The sequence below is a fragment of the Catharus ustulatus genome, chromosome 13, assembly GCF_009819885.2.
Source record: "Catharus ustulatus isolate bCatUst1 chromosome 13, bCatUst1.pri.v2, whole genome shotgun sequence".
NCBI classification, from domain to species: Eukaryota; Metazoa; Chordata; class Aves; order Passeriformes; family Turdidae; genus Catharus; species Catharus ustulatus.
In genome coordinates, this window is record NC_046233.1 from 2,637,293 (window position 1) to 2,658,569 (window position 21,277).

At 43.4% G+C, this 21,277-nt stretch overlaps 1 protein-coding gene across 8 annotated transcripts in view; it reads right to left on the bottom strand.

Annotated features, from left to right (window-relative positions):
- The window catches only part of CHL1 (cell adhesion molecule L1 like), a 135,233-nt gene that overhangs the window by 99,989 nt on the left and 13,967 nt on the right, over positions 1-21,277 (bottom strand). For 6 of the 8 annotated variants that reach the window (XM_033071976.2, XM_033071980.2, XM_033071975.2 and 3 more), the window contains exon 3: positions 2,483-2,563. The exons of 1 other annotated variant lie outside the window; for it this stretch is intronic. The gene's annotated coding sequence lies outside the window, so the exon portion shown is untranslated. Of the gene's footprint in view, positions 1-2,042; positions 2,205-2,482; positions 2,564-21,277 lie in introns of all 8 variants that reach the window. One more of the 8 variants, XM_033071977.2, reaches the window with a different exon arrangement.

A 21,277-nucleotide genomic window follows, 5' to 3' on the forward strand; every position in this document is an offset into this window, starting at 1 on the left:
CCTCTCTCTGACAAAGAGGAGAAATGCATAAATAAAAGCCCCTGTGTGTAAATGCAGTTATTTGTGGGGCAGCACAGATTAACTCCAGTCTGGAGCCCCATGTGAATGGCTCTGGGTTCATTCTCTGGTCATGCAGGGCAGGGAGGTCACAAGGCTGATCCCAGCCCCAAGAAACAGCTCAGCCAGAGAGGAAGCAGCACAAAACCACACGAGTGGGTGGCTTGAGCTGGGATCCAAAGGCAGGAAATATTCCAAACTGCAAACATCCACAGCCAAGCTCCAGCTCTAAGGGCTGCAGCACTTCAGGACTTCCTTGGTATCCAAAAACCACGAGGATGTGGCACTTGGGGACATGGGGACATGGGTTAGTGTGGCCTCAGCAGGCAGCTGGGTTTGATGGCCCTAAAGGTGTTTTCCAGCCTAAATGATTCTGTGATTCCAGAAACTGCTCAAGCCTGCACTTGGAATGTTGTGCCTGCATTCCCAGTGCTCCTCCCTGGAAATGGAACAGCTCAGCCCATGGGACACCCTGCCACAGAGGGGCTGGGGATAAAAGGAGGAGAAGGTTCTGGAGGTGTGCAAGGAGGAAATATAAAATATAGGAGAAGGTTCTCGAAGTGTGCAAGAAAGAAAGATGAAAGGTAGGAGAAGGTTGTGGAGATGTGCAAGAAGAAAAAAGACAAGAGAAGGTTCTGGAGGTGTGCAAGAAGAAACAACAAACACAGATTGTCCCCCAAGAAAAGCAGAGTAAATCCTTCAGTAGAAGGGTTGGGGATAAAATATAGGAGAAGGTTCTGGAGGTGTTCAAGAAGAAAAGATGAAATACAGGAGAAGGTTCTGGAGGTGTGCAAGAAGAAAAGATAAAAGGTAGGAGAAGGTTCTGGAGGTGTGCAAGAAGAAACAACAAAGATTGTCCCCTAAGAAAAAAAGTAAATCCTTCAGGAGAAGGGCTGGGAATAAAAGGTAGGAAAAGGTTCTGGAGGTGTGCAAGAAGAGTCCCCTCAAGAAAAGCAGAATAAATCTTTCTTCTTTTTCATTCAAACCCCAAACCCACCCATCTTTCCTTGGAGGCCTTTCCAGCTGGATGCTCTGCAAGGAGGGAAGGTTGATCAGCTAACTCCCAAACACACAAGGAAGTCAGCTTTTCAGTCAGAGCTGTTTCCACAATGAGATAAATGGAAATAAAACCAGATTTGATGGAGATCTGGACCTACACAGCAGCTGGACCCCACTGCCTGCCTGATTAGCTGGGGTTAATCAGAAATCAGTAAATTATTTTCTGCTTGGAACAATCACTGGTTGTAATTGAAAAAAATCCATTTATCAGTGGGTATAAGAAAATAATTTTTTAAAAATCCTAAAACATTTTAAACTCTATTCAGACAAACTGTATTTTGTCCATAACTTCATAATTCTGATTTTTACAGATCACAAAAGTTCCCAAAATGCAATTCAGCAGCAGATACATAAGAAACCTGCTCTCTACAGTAGTGAGCGAGGAGAACACAAAATCCTAAAAGATGGCAGCTCAAAAGGAAATAAATCCCATTATAGACAAAGCTTCCACCTTGAAGTTCCTGTTAATTTAAGTTCATGGGAAATGCATATATTGGTAGCCAAGACTCCCTTTTCAGCAGCCACACACAGAAAGAAAAGAGAGTTACAGAAGGTTTTTTTTTTCCTTTTTTTTTTTTTTTTTTTTTTTTTGTTGTTGTTTTTTTTTGAATAGGATTTAAAAATAGTTAAATAAACAGACAGAACCCCCTTGGCAGTGGGATTATTTCCTCCAGGCACATCTCCCTACAGGAAGGGTCCCTGGGCACTAAAGTCCCCTGGAAACAAACTGTCCTGGAGAGGTCCAAGCCATAAATAACTGCAGGGCTTTGGAGCCTTTTTTCCCTGCTGAGCAGTGCTTGGCAGTGCCACCACAAAGGCCCTGCTCTTCTGCCATTTCTCTTCAACTTTTAGGAAATGCAAGGAAATCCCTCCAGCCCTCCCTGCCCTGATGGCCACCAGCAGCTGGGGTGGAAGGGGACACTGACCTTGAAATAATCAGGGTAGAATGGTCACAGCACCTTTTTCTCCAGAACTGAGGGGGCTTTTTTAAATGTAAAATCACGATTTCCTCACCAATTAGTTGCTACAACAGGATAAAGCCTGGCTTAGGGCTCAGCTCCACACACAATAAGCAATGTTTGCTTGAGCTGCAAAAAGAGAAGACAAACAAGCTCCATCTGACCTCGGAGCTGTCAGGCTCTGAAAGCCATGCCCACACCCTCCAGGGAATTAAAATCCCAGGGAATCATTCCAGAGCACACCTACATGCACAAACACACACACACACACGTGTCTGTGCTTTATAAAGAGCTTTTTCCAGATAGAAATTATATCAAACAAATGGTTACAATGGCTTTCAGAGGCAAATAAAATCGACATCCAAAACAGAAATCTTTAATTGAAAAGAAAATTATGTATTTCTAACCAGAACATGTGGCTGTTTCCTCATCAGTGCATGGCCAGGTCGTAGTTTTACATCAGAATCCTTCTCCCCACTTTACTGCATCTAGAAATAAAGACAGAGTTGGGATTTGAGTAATGGCATGTCATATGTTGAATTTATCTAAAACCAGCACCTTTATCAGTGCAATTCCTTTGGTTTGTTTTTTTTTTCCCTGTATGCTGAGTTTCTGTCTGATCCCATTCTCCCTGCCCTTCATTCACCTGGAGGAGGAGAGGTTTCTCCACATTTGAATAACAGAAGCAGCATACCCCATGGAATAGAAAAAAATGGGCTGGAGTGAGATCTGATTTTTATTCCAAACCTGTTGTTTGGCCTTGGAACGAGGCACTTTCCTGCACATTTCCCCTCCCTCTCTTCCTTTGCCTTTCTTGTCTGCTCACAGCACAAGCTCTCTGAAGTCTGGTAAGTGTTTATCCAGCACCAAACAGATAAGGTTCAGCTTTCCTCAGAATCACAAGATAACACGAACCCAGAAACAATAAATCTTATCAATCACCACCTACATTATTGTTCTCCTAACATGAAACAGGTTTCAAAGTGATTTTCAACAGTCACCTTTTTTTAAAGGAAAAGAAATAAAAAACACTCCAGGAAGAAAAGCACATCCAAGAGGAACAAATCCCTTAACTGTTTGTTTGGGTTTTTTTCCAATACATTCCACCTGTTTTAAACACATTGACCAAAACTGCATTTCTGTACCTTCACTACAAGGACAGACACACTTCTGCCATTGATTCTGACATTCCCACCTGCAGCTGGCTCACAGGATGCTCCACTGTGTGCTGGGAGCATGGAAAAGACTTTGGAGCTCTAATCCCACTTTGGAGCTCTAATCCCACTTTTCCTCTCTCCCAAATGTTACAGCCAGACTGATTCCTGTGTCAGCCAGGAGCAACAGAAGCACAGGGGCACCACTTTGGTCTGGTTTCACCTCTGGGGGTCACCTTTAAAAGTGATTTTCTTTCCAGCCTCTCAGTATGAATGACAAGATATTCAGCGAGACGTCTTGAGGGAGAAGAAGTGATAAAGAGGAATTCAGCTAACCTATTTTCTTTCTCGTCACTCCCTGATAATCTCTTTATCTGCTCTCATTTCACCAGGTGCAGACAGACTTATTTCCCCATGGCCAGGGCCAATCCCTCTCCCAAAGTGCCCACGTGCAGCTGGATCCTAGAACGTTTAATTCATATTGCAAAGTGCCCCTGATCTTTTGGGGTAAACAGAGACAACTTCAGCACACACAGATGCAAATATATAAAATGTCAGTGCTTATTGCCACACACATCTTCAGCCTTGCAGGAGTTTCTGTGGCCATGGGCACAGAGGGAACATTTGCAAGAATCTCCCCATCAACACAAGTTTGCAGTTTCACAGAAACACGACTCACTAGCACAGTGTGACCCCTCTGTCGATAAATTACGGTTTTGATGTGAACAGAAAACATCTTCTAAAGCTCTGTGGTGATTTAGGAACCCTAATTCTACTTTGAGCTGCACCTTAATCCTCCTTGACTTCTATTGAGGCTTTAGCCCAGCAGTGTTTGCTCTCTGCTGGCACTGCCCTCGTCCTTTCAGAGCCCCCCCTGCCCAAAGCAATGTGACTGCAATTTGTAATGCCAAATGCAAATTGCCTGAGCCACAGCCTGTGCCAGCTGGGCACAGCCCAACTGAGCTGTGCCAGCCTGGGCCAAGCTTTGCAAGACATGCCCAGGCTGGAAAACAGAGCAAAGCCCAGCCCAGCCCCACCACAATCACCAGGGCTGCAGAGCTGAGTGGAAAAATCCTTCTGCCACAAACAGAGGCCATTTTCAGGATTTCAGTTTAGCACAGGGCTGGATTCAGGGAGCTCAAGACAAGATGCTGTTATTACATCAGGTCCAGACTTCCTGCCATTGCACTTCCCCCAGTTAGCTCTGTATTAAACCAATTCTCCTGCAATTGATTAAAAGCTCTCCTCCAAATAATAAAAAAATTAAAAAAAATCTCCTGTTTATTTAGAGACATTGTGGAAAAAAAAAGAAATTCCAACACTATTTCAACCTGAGATTCTGAGGGAGGAGGGAATGATGATTTGTATCTCCCCCTCCTCCTATTTCTTAATCTCTCTCAGAAATCACAGCAGAGAACAGTAACTCAAATGCTTTATAGCTGAATTCATTTTCATCAGCTGTCTCCTATCTTTGCCAGTTGTTTGTCTGCTTCTCCCATTTATGCTGTGCATCTTGGACTTATCGATCTTGTAAGCTTTAAATTACAGCTATCCATGGGAAAAAATAAAAAGAAAAGCAAGAGGCAAACCACAACAGGAAAAACCAGACCTGATAAAGGATTTCTGAAGGGCTGCTCACTTTTGCTGAAAGAAAATCTTAATGGCATTTCCTGGAGAAATTATTAGTGGGCTTTATGGACAAAGGATGGGCAAAAAAAAAGCTGTCAGATTGAAGGAAAGGGTTTATCTCAAAAACATTTCCAGTGAAAAGTGTAGGAAAACTTGGGGGAAAAAAATACAAAATTTATACAAGTATCCATCAGCTGATTTACAGCAGCGGGTTTATTAGAGCCAGCCAATTTATAGCAGTTCTTGTGGTTTCAGGCTGAGTCTAAACAATAAGAATTCCCTGCTCCCCAAAACCACTGGGAATATTTCCCATGACAAAGGCAGAGCAGGGCAGAGCTGATTCCTGTGCTCAGGTGCACTCACAGCAGCCTGAGCTCAGAGCCTGCTTTGGGGCTGCCAGGGAATCATGGACCCAAAGAATGGCTGAAAGAGACCTAAAAACATCTCATCCAACACTCCCTCATGGGCAGGGACACCTCACAGAACTCCACAAATCCCAGGATCTCCCCCACCTCACATCCAACACTCCTGCACTGATCTGCAGCTCCCCAGGGAGCTCATCCAGGATTTTGGCCAAAATTCTTCTGTAACATGAAGGGAAAATTGTGACTCAGAGGGCTCTGTTCCAGCTGTTCCCACCTGGGGGAGGGAAGGGATCATTCCTCCTGTGGAACAACCAGGCACTGGCAGCTCTGGGGTTCTCTGGCTGCAGCAAGTTCCTAAAGTTTAAAATTTGACCACGGGGCTTGTTTCCCAGAGGAATAACTAAAACCAGGTCTGTCTAAATGAGAAAACCTGTCTCCAGTCTGCACTGAACTGAGCCTGCTGTTGGATTTTCATTGAGTACTACCAGGGAAAAACCTTCACCCTTCCTCACTGGGATTTATGACTGTCCAAAAACCTTGTGGCCTGAATCAGAGATAGGTGCCCTGGTATGGTAAATCTGTTGGGATTTTTAAAGCTGAGAAATTACAACCCAATCTTTTTCTCTGTGGGTATGGGCAAAGTGTCTGCGTGTCTGGACTCCCAGTGCTGCAGTGGGGTTTTATTGCTCTGATGTTCCTCAAGCACAGTCACTCTGGCTTTCAGCTCCCCAAAGGTCAGAGGGAGCTGGCAGACTCCTCATGAGGGAATGCAGCTCATTCCAGGCTCTGCTGGTCACAGGGAGCTCTGTGTGCCACAGCAAGGGCAGAGGCAGCAGGGCAAGGGATGCTGTGAGACATCCCAGTGTCCAGCTCAGTGCCTGGGTACACCCAGCAGGGCACAGGGATGCTGTGAGACATCCCAGTGTCCAGCTGGGGATGCTCAGTGCCTGGGTACAGCCAGTAGGGCACAGAGATGCTGTGAGACATCTCAGTGTCCAGCTCAGTGCCTGGGTACAGCCAGCAGGGCACAGAGATGGTGTGTGACATCCCAGTGTCCAGCTGGGGCTGCTCAGTGTCCCTTCCCCAGGTGGGAACACCTGGAACAGAGGCCCCTGAGTCAGAACTTTCCCTTCATGTTACAGAAGAGTCTTGGCCAAAATCCTGGATGAGCTCCCTGGGAAGCTGCAGCACCAGTGCAGGAGTGTTGGATGTGAGGTGGGGGAAACGCTGGGGATTTGTGGAGTTCTGTAAAGTGTCCCTGCCTATGGAAGGAGGCTTGGAATGAGATGGTTTTTAGGTCTCTTTCAGCCATTCTGTGATTCCATTCTGCTCAGTGTCTGAGCAGAGCCAGGAGCAGGGCTGGCATCACCCACTGCTCTGGCCATGCCACAGATGGCACCAGCAGCTTCCCAGGCTCCTGCATCCCCGGATGGCACAGGAGGAGCAAACAAAGAGGGATGAGCAGTCCCTGCTGCAATGTCACCTTCACATTCCATCCGTGCATTGCTCCCGAACAGATACACAAATGACAAAGTAAAAAAACCTGCCAGTCAGGCTCAGATAATGCTCTGGAAATGACAAATAAATATTTAAATGCTACTTGAATTGTGCCTGCTGCAGATCCCTGCAACACAGAGGAAGGTAATTTACAGATTTGTCCCAGAGGACCTGAGAAAGAAGAATGGCATCAAAGGAGGGGGGTGCTGCCAGGATGGAGCCCTGGCACTGCTCTGTTGCCCCTGAAGCCAGCCTGCTCCCCCAGCACTGTGCTCTGCACACCAAACCTGCCCTGGCTCTGCTCCCAGTGCACACCACCAAGGCTGATCCCATTTCAGGGGTGTGTGGGTGGCAAAGGGATGAGAGGACCTAAATCCCAGCCCCCAGGGCTGGGCACTGTCCCCTCCAGCTCCAGCACACAGTGAGGTGTCAGCTGCAGTGTGAGCTGCACTTGTGCACGATAACAGCTGAAGAGTTTTCAAGGAGGGGGTTCTGTCAAGCAATAAAAAGATTTTATTTTCCTTTTTTTTTACCAGCTTGGAAAATAGCACGGGATGAAGTGGATAAACTTTCCCAGCAAAAGGTCAAGGTCCTTACAGCTTATGGATCCCACATCAATGCAAATGTGCTAAGGGGAGTATTTACAGTGATGTCTGCTGACTAACACCAAGTACATAAAATTTATATGAGTTGAGAAAAAGAACAGCAAGAGAGAAAAGAAACTCTTTAATAAAGAAACAAACATTCTCTACATAATTTTACCCATGTGCATTTTGAATACAACCCAGCAAAGATGGAGTGTGCTGAGAAGAGTCATCACAAGCATTCTTCTGTTCTGTAAATAATATGATTATTTTCGTTTTAGCAACAGTAGGAGACATTAATTTTACAGGAATAAAATTAAGAAGTCTAGTTTAGTAGACATGCTTTGCCCATATTTCAACTTTTCCCACCAGGAAAAAGAAATTAATAAAAATATGTTTCTACTCTGTGGCACATATAGAATAAGGTGGCTGATAATTACTCCAAGCACAGTGCTATGAGTTGCTCAAATACCTGTTTATTTATTACTGGAAATGCTATCAGAATATGAAGAGAGCCTTGCAATACTAATCACAGCTGTCTGGGCCATCCCATGATGCTGGCTGACAATTCCTGTGATTTACTGCACCAGTAAAAGAAGGGAGCCATGAACACATTTTTGTAAATCAAGTCCATTGAGCCAGATTTGGGTCCTCAATTACCCAGGCACAGGGAATGTTACAGCTCTCTGCCAGTCCATCACTCAGGAGGTGAACTAATAACATGGATGTAGGGCATTAAAAGCTGTTAGAATAGTTACCAGCAGAAAATCACGTTGGCTCCAGCAGCCATGCAAAGGCTGACTGCTGCACAGCCTCTCTCTGAGCCCTGTCATTACCCAGGGACAGCAGAGCCATTTTTTTTCCCTACAGAAAATGTCAAGGTCTGTGCAGAATCACCCAGGTTTCATGTTCACACCAGCAGTGAGCGTTCAGCACACGACACACACGAGTTGAGCTCAGATTTACAGTGCACACCAGGTGCTCTTATTGCCCCTTAAGGGAACCTGGGACTGGGGCAGAATCACCTCTGGCACTGTTCCCCTGCTGGGTCAATAAATCCTGGCAGTCCATAAAAGTCAGTGAGCAAAACCGACAGCACCAGCAGCCTGGGAGCACTTTGGGGTAAAATCTGGCACACTTAGCACCTGCCTGTTATCAGAATGATTCTGTATTTAATGTCCCTGGGGTCCAGGCAGCATTCACACTGGTTTAACAACCTCCTGATGCTCAGACCTGTGTCACATCACCAACCCAACAGCACCTGGGCTGACAAAAGGGTTTCTCCAAGGGGAAAGGCAGAATCCTGAGTGTCTGCACACCAGCTGAGAAATATCCACTGTTCTCCATGGAACCCGTGGAATTTTATCAGTGTTGGGGTTTCAGGAATGAAAACAGCCAGAAAACTTTGCTCTGTGGTTTTGAAGCTATAAAATCTTCAAAAAACTAATTTTTCAGCTATTCACACTCAAACCCATGGTCGTTCTCAGGAACTCTGGAGCAACTCTCAGCATAGAGAAACAGAATCCCCAAAAAGATTTGGGTTGGAAGGGACCTCAAATCCCATCCAGTCCCACACCCATCCATGGCAGCGACACCTCCCACTGTCCCAGGGTCCAAGCCCCAATGTCCAGCCTGGCCTGGGACATTCCAGGGATCCAGGGGCAGCTCTGGGCACCTGTGCCAGCCCTGCCCACCCTCACAGGGAACAATTCCTGCCCAAAATCCCATCTAAACCTTCCCTCAGTTTGAAGGCAATTGTCTTCAACTCAAATAAATCAGTGTAGGTTTTTGCAGTTACATTTATTTACCCCACCTGACAAACCATTTCCTTATGTTTCCTGGTTAAAATTTTTATGCAAATTGAGCTGGTTTTTTTTCCACTCTACAACCCAGAAGTCAATCCCACACAAGCTGTCATGAGCATGAACTCTGAAAGACCAGAATGACCTAATCCATGGCACAGAGTGAAAATAACAGGCAAAGAAGCTTGAAAATATTTTTTAAATGATCAGTTTTCTGCTGCCCTTTTCATAACAGATTTAGAGCACAGTTTTAATGAAGGACAATTTTTTTTCTGTTATAAAGATAGTTCACTGTTAAAGCATAATTTTCACTTTTTTTTTCTCCAGGAAATGCCCTTTAAATGCACTTGAAAATTGTCCAACATCAAAATTGGAAACTTAACCTTATAATATGTGATTCTATGCTGAGATTGCTAATGATCATACAAACTAATAAGTAACTTATTTGGCATCTAAAATGATAAGCAAATCATGAAAAATGCAAACTAAATGATTTCTATACCCAACTGGCAAATGATTCACAGACTAAAAAATCCTCTACAGACAGACATAAAAGTGGATTACTTTCAAGCAGAAGGAAAAAATGAAGTTGACAGTCTGAAGTTGCTCATTATCCCTCATTTGTTCAATTCTTATCTTGATTTGGTCATCAGCTCTCTGCTTGCTTGTTAAGATGGTCAAGCCATGCAAACAAAGTGATATTTGTTCCCATAACAACACTGAACCCTTATATAGCATTTTTCATCCTCAAATCTCCGAGCCTTGTGCGAAGAAGGAGAGCTTTGTTATTTATCCCCACTCCAGATAAGGAAATTACAGCAGTGGGATAATTGCAGAGCCAGAAATAAAACTTCCGAGTCCCAGTTAATGGCCTAAGGAGCAGCACAGGGAGTTTTATTAACATAGGAGACAACTGAGGTCAAGATGGGCAATTTGAGCATCCCAACTTCTGAACTGCTGAAAGCACAAGGAGGAAAATGCAACAAAAAAAGCATCAATTCAAGGAGTGCTTTACTCTGGCACTCGAGGCTTGAAGTGTGCTATTAACTCCTGCCCACAGATATGCACAAAGACTTCACACCAGCAATCCCTCAGCAAGAAAGGTCATCAAGAAATGCTTCATTTATTATGGTACTCCAAGTATTTGGAGTCAAATAATTGTGTTTTTTTTTCCTATGAGGAAAAAAAATACATGTTTCTACTGGAAAAGGAATTCTATAGGATTAAAAGGAGTTTTAAACAATGCCAAGACAACAGAATTTTCCTCAGAAGAGGTCAGTCAGTCAGAATTATTTCTTAGGAACTTTATGGTGTGAAACAGGTTTGTTGGGAGTTAATTCTTGGAGGTCAGAATGAGAGGCCACCAAGGAGGATACTGCTGGGTTTGCTGCCCATCACCCAGTTGGGAACTGGGAGTGGACAAAGCTTGAGTCAGCCTTCACAAAATACAGCAATGGTGATGCTCCAGCCACTGAGATTTCCTGACAACACTGAAATTCAGTTTGGCTTGCTCAGGGAGATGGGGGCTGTAAAGCCATGGCTGACGGCCCTGGGGGCATGGAAAGCTCCATGATCTCCATGGAAAACCTCCTCAAATAAAAACAGCCCACCCTGATGGGGGGAGGTGGAGCAGACGTGGCAGAAGGATGACTTGGCTGGACATGGACCCCTGACTGAGCTCCAGCACAGAAAGTAAACAGAAGGGGAAGAGGGGACTGTCCAGGAGAGCAGAAAAACAAAAACCTGGCCCAAACTGCAGGGATAAAATGAGCAAAGGCAAATCAAATCCCCAGTGGAGCTGAAGGTGGCAAGGGACAGTGGTTAGAAAGGTTCACCCAAGCTGCAGGAAACAACCAGGGCCATGTGAGTCATGGTGAACGTGTCACCAAAACCCTGACAGGGGCACAGGGGAGGGATGAGCACCCACTGGAGGTTTTGCCTCAGTCTTCCCTGGCAAGGCCTCATCTCAGGCTGCAGGTGCTGAAGTATGTGTGGAAAGTCTGATATACAACATGTACAATGTATTGTACAATACAGAATAGAATGGAATAGAATAGAATGGAATGGAATGGAATGGAATGGAATGGAATAGAATAGAATAGAATAGAATAGAATAGAATAGAATAGAATAGAATAGAATAGAATAGAATAGAATAGAATAGAATAGAATAGAATAGAATAGAATAGAATAGAATAGAATAGAATAGAAGGAGCCTTTGCTAGGAAACCACCTGGTCAGGCTGTGGGTGTGATTAGGTCTGTGGGTGTGCAGGAGACACACTGCCATCATCCTGAGGCTGCTCTCTGTGTCCTTGAAGTGTTGGGGCAACTGGTGGATCCTTCTGGAAAAGGGAACTGTCATATCTATCCTCTAGATGGGCAAGAAGGAAACACACCCCCACATCCCACTGCCTAGTGGCTCCCACCTCAATCCCAATTTGTGGAGCAAATCTTCCTCACTACAATCTGTTTAACCTCTTAATTATCAGCTTGGACAGTGGGAGCATGGGAGCAATGAGATGACACCAGAACTGGAGACTGGGGCAAAAAAATTCAGCAGAATGTGTCAGGATGATGAGGGAAATACAGAACATAACTTAGGAGGAGAGCTGGGAAAATTGAGTTTGTCCAGCAAGGAGAGAGAAGCCTGATTCCTGTTTTCAACCCAACAAAGTCATGCCAACATTCAACCTCCAAAAGTCCCTTCCTACTTATATTCCTCCACAATGTTACTGGCTTCTCCTTCACTTGTGCTTATCAGAGTGCATTCACTGCAGAGTTGGATTTTAAATAATTATTCTGACTTTGTGCAACACTTCCAACGCAATACAAAATTCCAGACATGCTTGAGAAGTATCCAACTGCAGGTGAGGAGCAGCATGGCCTGAAATCCAGTCAGCCAGAGCCAATTAAAGGCTGATCACTCTCCCCAGACACCAGAAGCCCTAATTGAACTTTTCGATGCAAGGTGGAGATTTTTGCCTTCTCCACAGCAGCCCAGAATGAGGGGCTCACTGCTCTGAGCCTCTGCAAAGCAGCATCATTATCAAAATATAACAGGAGATGTCTGCATTGATTAAAATAATGCTACTCCACCCCCTCAGAAAAAAAACCAAAAAAACACTCCCCTGCAAAGAGCCAACCTCAGATGTTTAGTCCCAGACACCCATTCTTACCCTCCTGGCAAACAGAAAACGTGAGCAGGAGCAAGTGACACACAGGCAGATTTAGAATTAAACTTCAAAAGCAAGTGGTTCATTAGGGAAACCAAGACATGTTTGAATGATTGTTAGCTACAGTCTAATAAAACCTGAGCCTGGTTTTAAAGAGAAGAAAAAAATAAGGTCAAAAATGCATGTTGACTGAAATATATAAACTTACAGTGGAAATCAATTGGTATTTATAGCTGCTGAATAATGCACTCATTACTATTCATTCTCATTACCCTGCATTTTGCAACTGTCACAAAAAATAGAGTGACTGACTGACAGCTTTTAAAATATTTTTATACCTCAAGAACCAAAATAGCTGAAAGAGAGCTGCAATTTTAAATTCAAAAAGACTGGACAAATTGCCAGTAGTGCAGCAATCTCACTTTCTCTTAATTCCTGGTTTTAAGTTCGAATCTCCTGAATATTCTATGTTAATTAGAATAATCATTTTTCTTTTTTGGGGGGGTGGAATCATGTTTCACTGCTGTGTGGCTTTGTTATGTGAAAAATCTCTGCATATCAGGATGAGTACGGGCAACATTTTGCCCTAATTAGTCCATAAAAATGCTAATTTCTCTAATGAATCAGATTGAAATATCACAGGAGTAGGTAATAGCACAAATACAGAGTTTGCTTATGGGGTAGGCTTTTGCTAATCACTGCCACAGCACTGGGCAGCTCAAAAAGCCAACACTTTAATGAGGTTAGAGAGGCAAAACATGCTCATCTGATTTTTTTTTTGGTATAAAAAAGAGACAGTGACTTGCCTGTGCAGTCACAGCACCCTTGAATTTGTGTCTGTGTGTGTGAGGAAAACCAGACCCCCAGCATTTCCATCCCAGCTTTTCCATCCCCACACACTCAGGTCCTCTGCCTGTTTACTCAAGCTGAGGATGGGGCCATAAATCTTTATCCTGCCCAATTTCATTGTTAACATAATCCATTTCTGAGACAGATAAAATAATACTGCCCTTTTCTTCATGGACCAGTAGCTAATAATGTCACCAGTTTGAATGATACAAGACTGAGATCATTGTCTGTCTGCCCCACAGCATCTTTCTCTCTCATTTTTTTTTTCCTGCCCTTACACTTTGGCTCCTGCCTTCTGTGCTGGCACATACTGAGGCACTTGTATGCAAGCTGCAGATCTAGGAAGGAGTGGTCTATCTCCAAGTCAAAAATCTAGGAGAATCAATGAGCTCTTAGAGGAAATCTCCTAGGGTTTGACCTTCAGGGTGGCCTTTTACTCTTTAAACCCCATGTAAAACAGCGGTTCTGCCAGTCAATCCTTAGTAAAAGATTTAAAGAAAGGGACTGTTGCCTATTGGTGACACCAGAAATCTAAGCAGGAATTAAGCAGCTTGAAAAAGCCTTTAAATTCAACTCACCATTCTCCCTGAGCTCTCCATATATTCTTTATGGCCCTGTGTTCCCCCGGCCCTTTGATCATTTTATATTGAAGTAGTCTCTTGTTTAATACGCAGCTAAGATGACTGCAGGATAACATCAAAACAGGAGGGAACAGAAAGAACATGAAAGAATATGAAGTCAATGGCTTTGCCAATCACAATCCACAAACAGGGCTGGTTAAAAGGCTCAGCATTACAGAGCTGCCTTTATGCTCTCACAAAGCTTCACGCAGCGTTAGGACCAACGACAAACTGAGACTAATGATTAAAACCACACTGGGCTGCCTTTCTTCTGCTTTAATTGTTGCTTGCTTTGCTCAGAGGTAGCAGATCTGCAAATCCAGCACCTTTGTCCCACAAGTTGGCTGCACCAGCTGGTCTCACCATCTTTTGGTTAGGAATGAGTTTCCAAACCAGGGTTCCCAATAAAACCGTAAAACTGGTCCATCATCCTCGTGCCATCACAGAATGGTTTTGTTTGGAAGGAACCTTAAAGTTCATCTGCCACAGGCAAGGACACCTTCCTCTAGAGCAGGTTGCTTCAATCCCCATCCAACCTGGTCTTGAACACCTCACAAAGCAGCTCCTCTAACAAGTCCCAAAGGTATTTTTGACAAAAAGCAAAAAGGGAGGAGAGTTCATTGAAATCTCTCTCATGAGAACATCAACCCACTTCCACAAAAAATAGAGAAGAAACAAATCCTAGTTACACAAGACTTTGTCTTCATCCCCAACAACTTCCTGGTGCAGTATTTACATAAAAATCCACAGCATGTTTTGGACACCAGACAGACGGAAAAGTTGATGTCTTCTGTCTAGAACTCCTCTCACACTTGGTTTTCGTGCCATATTTCTTGGCTGCCTACACTCATGTTAATCTGCTAAAATCACTTTACCCACTTGGAAGGCAAGGTTTCACTTGTACTCAGTTCTATTATTCATCAGCCACGATGGCAGCTCATGACTGACTGCTAATTATCCTTTCCCCTGCACGGCACCGACAGCAATTTATTCTTCCTCCTCCCATGGAGCCATGAGGTGGGAGCTGGAGTCAGTGACAAAGACCCCAGAGACTCCAACTGTGTTGGGAATTCATCTTTTAATGGGAAGAGACCTGCCTTAAGTGTTGTTTGGTGTGTGATGTCAGATAACAGCTGACAGGAGGACGCGCGCGCTGCCCATGGGGCCAGGATGGGACACAGCTCTGGGGGCTGTGCTGGCTGTCACATCCCTGTCACAGGGCCAGACAGGACCTGCCACATTCCCTCCCAACAGCGAACAGCCTCAGCTCTGCTCAGGCCCAGCCTGCAGCTCCTGGGAACTTTGGGGGTGATGGAGAAACCCCATTTACCTTTTTTATTTTTCAGACCCAATGCGTAACAGGGAGGTGCAATCCCTGTTGCAAAAGGAGTTGGGAACAGCTGTGGCAATATAAATACACTGCTCCTGAATTTCTTTAATAGAAACAAGAGCTAAAAGGACAATAAATGAGATGGCAAAGCAAACTTACCCTGACTTCTTTTCTATTCACCATCCTAGACATGCTGGAAAAGGAGGGAACATAGAGAACATCGTCCAAAATAATTCTTACACAAGAAATTGTAGTTTCCACTGGAAAATATTTTGTGTGTGTAAATGAGAAATGAAAGATGAAATCCTGGTGTTGATTAACTCATTTTCTGAATCACAACACCTACTGCCCTAATCTCCCTTGGGAAGGGAAAGGGAAAGGGAAAGGGAAAGGGGAAGGGAAAGGGAAAGGGAAAGGGAAAGGGAAAGGGAAAGGGAAAGGGAAAGGGAAAGGGAAAGGGAAAGGGAAAGGGAAAGGGAAAGGGAAAGGGAAAGGGATTTCTCTCCTGAGGGCAGCAGAAGGAGCAGCCAGGCTGGAGAAGTTTGGAGCAGGTTTTTAGCAGCCAGCCAGGCCAAAGCAAGCTGAGGGATACTGTGAGTAAATCCATCTTTCTCATGTGGTTTAAAACCACAGGTAGCAAGTTCAACTTGATCTTAAAGGTCTTTGTCAATCTGAATAATCCTCTGGTTCTAATGCAAAAATCCTCTGTGTGCAAGTTACATTTCAAGAACTTTACCTTAAAATATATCCCCCAAATATATTTAAAAACCTGCTCAAACCAAATTCACAGCCCAGTCCATGACATTTTATTCAAATGTATGTTTTTTGTGCTTCTGTATCAACTGATTTCCTCTTGCTGGTCCTTTGTTCTGGGCAAGGCTCATTTTCCCTGTGCTATTCCAGTGCCACCAGAGCAGCCAGGTGAGCTCTGAGGACAAGGAAAATCCAAATTCATCACTCAGGATTGGTCTCTGGAGCATCTAAACCACTGAAACCTTAAACAATCTGAATTTGCTTTTCTGAAATCTCTTGGTACTTGTTTGTTTTTTGTTTTTTGTTTTTTTTTCCCACAAGATTATTGCTTAAATTACCAGCAATTCTTATAAGGACAAAAAGAAGACTGATAAAAATAAATAATGATTCCTATGTGATGTGGGCTATGACAAACTGGTGTGAGTAGAGATTGGTTGTAAAATCTACCCTGAAATACAAAGCAGAATCCACAAGAGCAACGCACCAGATTAAAAACAGACAGCTAAATAAATAAATAAATAGAAATCAATGTGCTCTGTACTGGTTGTTTGCAAAATTAGACAATTAATTCTGTGTAAACTAACCTATCAGAGAGCCACACTGGGGATTCAGGGAGCTGATATTGCACTACACTGGATTAGGAAAGAATGCTTTAATGAGATCCCTGGAGAGTCTCCATGGACTTGGACTGTCCTCTCCCAAAGATCATTTTTACCCCATTTAAGTGCCAGTGTGTTGCATCTCTGATACCCACATGAACAAAAAAGAAGCAAAAAAAAAAAAAAGAACCGAAAAAAACCTACAAATAAAGAGCATTATTAACACTATTACCAGGACCAATGAGAATAGTGCTTTCCAGGCTCAAAAAAGACATTATGTCATTTTCAATATACAGGAGCCATCAGAAGGAACATCTGTATATTAAAACCCATGGCACTTAAAGCCATTTACAGGCAGAATAGCAGCAGCACAAAGAAAGCTTTTACACACAGGGAGGTGTAAAAAACCATAATAATCATAAAAAAAATAAAATCACATTGTGCTCGCCAGAACAATCTCCAACCTGGCTTTTATTAAAATTTGATTTTTCTTTAAGTAAAGACCTAGTGTGGAGCTTGCCAAGTGCAATAAATGCCCCAGTTTAACATGTGATTTTTCAAATAAACTGGAGAAAACCACCTCGACCCACAAACCCAGAATGGTTGTATTTCAAAATACACTTGCTGTAAAATAACAGCTGGAAATCAGCAGGGCAGAATATTCTGGTGAGGAGCTGAGCAGGAGGGTTAGGAGCTGCTCTGCTATTTGCAGATTCTCTGTAAAGACATGTATAACCACATTTATGCCTTCAATCTGAGCAATCAATGCTCTCAGCTTTCAAAAAGCTTTCCAGGGAAGCCTGTGGATTTTTTTTTACTCCTGTCTGTTTTAAGAAGTGTTTCTGCAACTGAGGCCTGAGATCAGAAGGAAAAAACCCTCCCAATTTGAAATGAAGTGCAAATAAATAAACAAGCCAATAGAGAAACCCTTGGAAACATTTAAGCCAGCCTGTAAATTAAGATGGATTATTTTCTCTCCAGCTCTATTATTAGACTTTATGCAAGGCCCAAGTCTCTGCCAAGGTGCTGGACAGCAGTAATGAGAGCAGTATTTATTTCCAATAGTGTCATGCTTTGGAAAAACAGCAGGTTCAGGGGTTAATGGGTTAAGGAGTTAATAGAACAGGGCTGAAGCATTAAGCAGTTAATAACGCTGAATTCCTGAGGTGACATCCCCACCTGGAGCATGGGACACCCCAAAAGCCAAGCTGGGAGAAGCCAGCAGGACCTGCCTCCATCAGAGCCTGCTCCCCACAGGGCAGGGCACTCCAGCGGGCTTTAACCACCCCTAATTGATTTTACACCACCAGGAAACACAGGAAGAGTTCAAATACAGTCTTTGAGTCCTAATATTTACATGGGCAAACATTTGTTTATCTGTCAGCTGTGTAATCTCAGGGACAGGCTCTTAAGGAGCTCCCTCCAGTTTTGATTAGCTGGCTGCAGAGCCAGCCCTATAAATATTCCTAACATTTGCCCCCAGTGGAGCAGGTATTTTGTTGAGCAGACTAATTGGTTCACAACCCCTGCTAAGTATCAGCCCTATCATCCCCCACTGCCATGGGCTACGATCATCATTAGCCAAGTGACAATCTCCTGGAGAATTGGGGCTCTTTAATCTCCCTTCTCCCCCAGGACATCGGATTTATTATGGGTTAAAGCTCCCCGAGTTTGGCTCTAGCTCCTTTCCCAGGCTGGATCCTCAGCACTGAAGGAAAAACTTCCTGAACAAGGAAATTCATGGTTATGTCTCACAAAAGGTGTTCCAGAGGGAGAGATTTTGGTGCAGGGGGCAGATCCTGCCTGCACACACAATTCTGCAATTCCATGGTTTCCAAGAGATGTGTGGATGAGCAGATCCCTGATGGAAGTTGTGGTCAGTGGTGTCTCTGTTCCCTGAGCCCACCCCCTGTGCTGTTTTAGAGTCTCTGTGTCCCAGCCCCAGCACCAGAGAAAGAGTCAGGAGGCTCTTCTGTTGTTTCCAGAGGTGTTTATTTTATCTCATCTCAAAGTTCTTTCCCTGCCCAGCCCAGGTCTGTTCAGCAGCTCAGCCCCAGGCACACTGCCCACCCTGGGCTGGGATTATCTTTTTATACTATAAACTACAGAAACATTATTTACAGTTATCTTCCAACACCTGTCACTTACATTGCACAGTCTGGTTCTGCTCTAAACCAATCTAAAAGTGCCAACATCACCCAGAAGATGGATGCAGGAAGAAGGAGAAAGAAGGACAGAACACACCCAGGTTCCTCCATCCTGACCCCAGACCCTTATTATAAACAATCTTAAAAACCTACTTTTTCACCTTGTAATAATCTAACTTACACTCCACTTATTTTTTGTGACTTGTAATTCTTCATGTAAGAGTAGTAATTTTTCCCAGGGGTTGAAATCCAAGGCACAGGGGTTCTGGGCTCTGTGCCCAGGCTCCTGAGCCCCTGCCTGGGTCTGGAACCATCCAGGGTATCCAGAGGGATGTGCTGGTATCCCACACTGGAAGCAGTCCTTGATCAGCATCAAAGCACACTGACCCAAAACATCCTGGCTGGGAAAGTTCCAGGGGCTGCAGAACCTCCTGAGAGCCAGCAGTGCTGGGGACAGGAGCAGAGCAAGAGATGAAACACAGCCCAAATGCTGGAACAAAAGGTGAAAAGGAGAATAAAGGTGAGGAAATGACCTCAGCCAGGCAGAGCCCACACAAAGAGGAGCAGCTCCAGACAGTGCAAACCTGACTTTGTCAGGGCTGGGACACAAACCTGGGGATTTAGGCAAGAATAGGGAGGTTCCTCCGTGCTCTGTTTCATCAGGAAGAAAGTTCTGCTCTTAAACTTGGGACATCCTTTCACATGTTTTAGATCTGGAGTGTTAAGGTTTGTTTTATTCTTCAAAAGACATATGAATCACAGACACCAATTTCCTGAAAAAGCTGAAAAAACCTCACCACAACTAAGAACAACATCCTTTCTTCATTGCTTCTATCCAAAATGAGAGCAAACACCTTGGCAAACACCAAAAAGCCCTTCCTGGCCCTCTGCAATGCCGCTTGGACACCAAAATCTTCCTGTTAAAATCAGGCACTCAGCTGATGAAGGTGTTAAATCAGCAGTCACCATCTGGAGGTGAGAGGGGAAATGCAGAAGGGAAAATCCAGCTGTGCTCTGAGGTTCTCAGGAGTTGTTAAAAGAGTGGAGTGAAGGCAGCTCAGTGATGGACAGGGCTTCTCTTGTGCCCAAATTTGATTTTGGTACCAGAGCTGCCCCCTCCCATCACAGCAGCCCATCAGCATTGGAGAGTTTTATTTCTCCTTGAGCCATGCTGAGAAATCTCTGCAATTTGGAGCTTTGGAAAGTCTCCACATTCACATTTAATTTGAAATTATATCCTCCCTGTCAAAAAATGCCTGGGGGCAAGTCACTTAGGGGGAAAAAAAAAAAAAAAAAAAAGAAGGAAATATAAATCTGAATCTTCTTGTCTGCTCTGAGTCATAACATCTGCCACTGAGACTGCCAGTGCCAAAAACAGGATGAAGTTGTTCCTCAGAGAAAAGCACCCAAATAAAACAATATCCCAAAATAGAAGGAATGTGAACCACCTCTCAGGTAACACCTAATTATTAATTGTTAGGAAGAAATAAACATTAGTGTATGAGCTTTCCAGCACTCCTCATGCAGCCACACAAGGCAAAAACCCATTTACCTTTATTTATAAATAAAAGCTATAAATGCACTTGTATGGGGACACTCATGAAAACACCATCTAGGTGTGTAATATCAAATTTCAAAGTTCATAGCTCAGGAATAAATCCAAACATTTCATATGCTCCATATTCAGCTGCTTCACTTGTGTTTGTTTCCTTTTCAGGCACAGCAGATGTTGCTGTACTCTCATTATTTTCAGGGAAGATAAATGTAATATCAGGTTCAAAAGCCCAGGGCTAAAGCTACTGCCTGTTGCACAAACTGGTTTTGAAACAAAAATAAGGATACAGATAGATATATAGATATGTAAATATATAGATATGTAGATGATAGATAGATAGATAGATAGATAGACAGATAGATGATATATAAATATATATAGATATGTCTATATATAGATGATATATAGATATATAGATATAGATATATAGATACATAGATAAATAGGTATATAGATATATAGACAGATATATCTCCCAAATAATTTTATTTTCCATGTACTGCCACCATGGTTAAACAATTCTGTCCACAACCATACAAATATAATAATTTAACCAACTGTGCACACACACACATATATAAAAACATAAATATATATTTTTAAACTCTTTATCCACTTAAATTTCAGCCTGTTCAGAAATGACCAGGCCACTGAGTTGAAAGGAAACTGGAAAAGCCTTGCAGGAGACAGTTAAGGATCATCCACCCAGGGAGACATTAATTTCCCATCCCTATATTTAGAAGCAACCTATGATCTAAAACATGAGGTTTCCTCAAGGGTCAGAATGGATTTGTTTCATTTGATGTAACTGGAGTTAAATTCACCAAATAGCCCCTGGCCTTCAGGAGGCTGAAGAGAAGAGGGTTTCAATTGGATTGCTTGCTTTCCACAAAAATGAATAAAAATCACTTCAATAGGAAACATCTGCTCAGCAGCCCAAGGTGCTCAAGACACAAGTGAGATGAGGATTTTGTACAGAATGCCTTAGAAAGGACTAAAAGAATTATTAATAATATTTAATAGCAATTTAGATGTGCTGCTGATTTATTTTTGCCTTTGACACCAAGTAGAACTGAATTTAAAAAATAGAGATGTATAAAAGATTAAAAGAGGAAAAAAAAAAAAGGAAAATATTAGAAGTCCCT